The sequence below is a fragment of the Eumetopias jubatus genome, unplaced genomic scaffold, assembly GCF_037043125.1.
Source record: "Eumetopias jubatus isolate StellerSeaLion01/CBP00866 unplaced genomic scaffold, mEumJub1_p1.0 scaffold_6, whole genome shotgun sequence".
NCBI lineage: Eukaryota > Metazoa > Chordata > Mammalia > Carnivora > Otariidae > Eumetopias > Eumetopias jubatus.
The window spans coordinates 56,301,581-56,305,372 of record NW_028274812.1 but is presented as its reverse complement, the minus strand read 5'-3'; positions in this window follow the sequence as shown (position 1 = coordinate 56,305,372).

Here is a 3,792-nt window from a genome sequence, read left to right as displayed (position 1 = left end):
TTATTATCATCATAAATAAAATTGTATTAATAAAATTCTCTTATTTTGAAAATTTTTATGGCTACTGGGGTAGTCGGGTGACTGTTCCACATCTTTCTAACTATTAGTTGTCACCAACAACTGTGGACCGCCAGCTGGGTGGAAAGAGGACAGGCTTGGGGGAAGAGTTTACTGATAAATCCGAATAGGGCCTATGGTTGTATAGTCAGGGTACAGTTACTTAAATCTGGTCTAAATCAATGCTTTCCTAAAAAAGCAAGTTCCAGTAATGAACATCTTGGCACCTGGCACAGAAGAATGATGTGGAATAGCTACAGGTTCTCTGTGGGAGGAACCAGTTCAGCAGGGTCTCCCCTCTTTCAAACGCAGATTTCTCTCACCATCTGCAACACACTCAGTGGGCTTCCCCATGGGTCAGATTATATAGCTGCAAAAAATACGCCATGAGAATGACATTCAGGAGCCCTGATTAGGACCATCTTGGAGGATTTTTAAATGCATTTATTTTTCTCATTATTAAAATTACATATTACTTTAAAGTAATACATTACTTAGGATTGTGAAAAGAGAGAGGGAAAATGCCTATGATTCTAACACACAACCTCTGTAGCCTGTTGGTGCTTGCTTTCAACTATTTTTTTTTCCCCACTTATCTTAGAATTATCTCTCACTGTTGTTTATTCTTCCAGTAACACTGAGGAAATGATACATACTACTGTAACCTATTTTCAATGGAAAGTATGGGGGATGTAACAATAGATTTGTTTAATCAACAAGACCAAAGCACTTTTTGGGTGTTTCAGGAATTTTTCACATGTATAACCATTATGTGTCAATCATTTTTGATCATAAGATTAGTGAATGCTACATGATTATTTAGAGGTCATTAACTGTAAGCCATGCATGAAGCAGAATTCTGCAAATATTTTCAATTCTTATCTGGTATCTTACCAGAGTCTACTTTTTTCCACCACCCTCAACGCACATGCTTGCTTATTAGTGCAACACCCAGGAACTCCCATTTCTGCACATATCTGCGGAAGGAAAACTTCTTATTCCTTTCTCGCTCTATCCCTGTGTTCTGATGTTGGTATGTTCCAACCCATCCTATTTCAGCTCTGTCTCCACATCCACTCATTTAAATCACTGTGTATTGAAAACTCAGTCAAGCCCAGTACTAGACACTTACACTATCAACCTAAATAAAAATCAACATCTCCTTGGTTTTTCCTGCATCAGTTTTGGTACAGTTGATACAGGATCTTAGGCTGGCCTAAGGATTAGTGAATTTCTTCATTTGATTTTAGGAATTTAACTATCTAAATATTAATTGACTTAGTACATTGCTGAGGAGATGTTGAAAGCAAGTAAGTTCACACATACAATATTGTGTTCTTAGGATCTGAAAGAGGAATTTGAACTCTGAAAAACTATTACAAACTGTGGACCCCAGAAAGGCACTTACTTGACTTTTTGAGGCTTTGTTCTGGGATGGACGCTACCTGCCTAGTCAGCCCTCTTAGAAACCAAAGCAGATGAGATTCTCATTTGGGTCTACCCGGAACAAACATCTATGTTAGTACCTAGAAGAATTCTTCTACTTAAGACATTACAAAGAAAACAGAGGGATTGGTTTAGATTAGTGAGATCCATATGTAATAAATATTCTACCTAAGCAACTATAAAATCAACTTCAGCATTAAAATACACACTGTAAAATCCAACTTCTCTTCTCTAGGGGTCAAGGCCTTCCTGGCCACTTGGATGCTTCAGATGAGAAAAGTCCTGGATAACAATTTATTATATTCTTAGCTCAATATAAAACCTAGGGAGAAAATTAAGTCTATGCCTTGGGACTTCACATAGCCCTATTCCCAAATATAATGGAAATATATATATATAGAGAGAGAGACCTATATATAGAGTATATATATAAAAACTCCCTGCCAGAAGAGTTATTCTAACAAAACATTCTAATTTTTTTGTTGGGAAATATGCAAACCTCTTAAAAGTGATGGGAAATATATTAATATTTGGTGAGGAATCCTATATAGTAGGGATAGTTACTGTGACCCTTACAAGGCTTATAAAGAATTTTTCTGAAGTCACACAGGTGGTAATGGATACAACTGAATTTCAAAATCTGGTCCACATGACACTGATATCCTTGCTCTTTCTAACCTATCAAAATGCCTCAGGAAAGACAGCTCCTTTTTCTTAATCCCACACCATTCCCATCCTATGAAGGTCTTATTTCTTTATTCATATCACAAATTTTTATTTAGCACCTACCAACCAACTGTTGTGATAAGTATTGAAACCACTGTTTAACAATAATTGTAGGTAATTATCTTTATGTTTGCCATTATTCAAAATTAATATTTTAATATTTTTATTTCTGAAATATTCTGGTATAATGAATTATACATTAGTTAATATAATAAACAACTTTATCATCACTCAGATTTAACATAAGCAAATATTGTGCCACATTCAATTTTCTCTTATTCATTAAGAACTAGAATCTTACAGCTCTCAACCTCCATCCTCAGAGTTAGGCACTACTTAGAAGTTGGTATATATGATTTGCATGTATGTTGTTTTTATACTTCTATTACATATTTATCTCTAAATGTTCAGTTGTTTTTTCTGTTCTTCGTGGAATAGACCTTAGGGAGATCTACTCTTTTTAACCCTATAACTTCAAAACACTTGTCACCAGTTCCATTTCTGTGAAGGAATGAGCATCTATTTGCCTAGTTCTACAAACACTATTGTCTCTCTATAGTGAGCACTATGAAATTAGAGGTGGATATGAGATTGGATTTATAGAAATGGTGACCAGATATAGGGAGAGTGAGTAGGAGAGATTATAGAAGACTAACAGGTCCCTGGCTTGGCTTTTGTATTTGTAATGCTATTAACTGAGGCAGGAGAATTGCTAATAAGGGCAGGTTTTGAGGGGGAGGAGGCAGGGTTTGGAATACCTTAAATGTAAAGTGACAGTGAGACTTCTGGCTAGAAACAACTGAATTATTGAGTATATTATAGAAGGGATGCACACACATGTGTGTATGTGTTAAGTGTGAGTGTGTGCGTGTGTTTAAGGATAATAAATTTAACTCACATTATAACTTGAATGAACATATAAAATGCAGTTTCCTTATGTGATCTGTAGTTCAACTGGCTTTATTTACAAGTGCCATTTACTAAGGGAAGAGGTGGGTATAACTAAATGGCCCATCTGATTTTAAATGTTTTCCAATCACTAATTTAATTAACCCTTTAAGTTTAATTGTCTAGACTCTTATTTTTAGCTGTCCCCCATAACCCCTTTAATATGACATCATGGGTGTAGGAGTAGAGTGTTCATGTGACTTCATGGTAGGAGACTAAAGGGCATCCCCAGATCCATACAGCATTTCTCTGAATCTTCATGGTGTGGACAACAAAAGGCCAGAAAGCTATCCTTTAAAGTATGATTGGCCAAGTTCTGTACAGAGTTTGCCTGCCTATGTTGAGGCTCTTACCCTGTTATTGGAGGTCTACCTTCCATAGCAGTCTTCTCCTAAAGTTCCAACAGGGATGAGGTTAGCTTGTCTACCCCCAGTTGATCTTCTCTTTTATTTGAAGCCTGGGGTAGGGAGACCAGAACACACATCTGACAATTTTGCTACTTCCCCCCCTCTGCCTCTTCTTGCTTAATAAGACCCCAGGAGCAAAAGGGGTACTTTAAAAAATAAACACAAAAGCTACCTCTAATTTCCTTCCTGGCTTACCCTCTTACTTAAG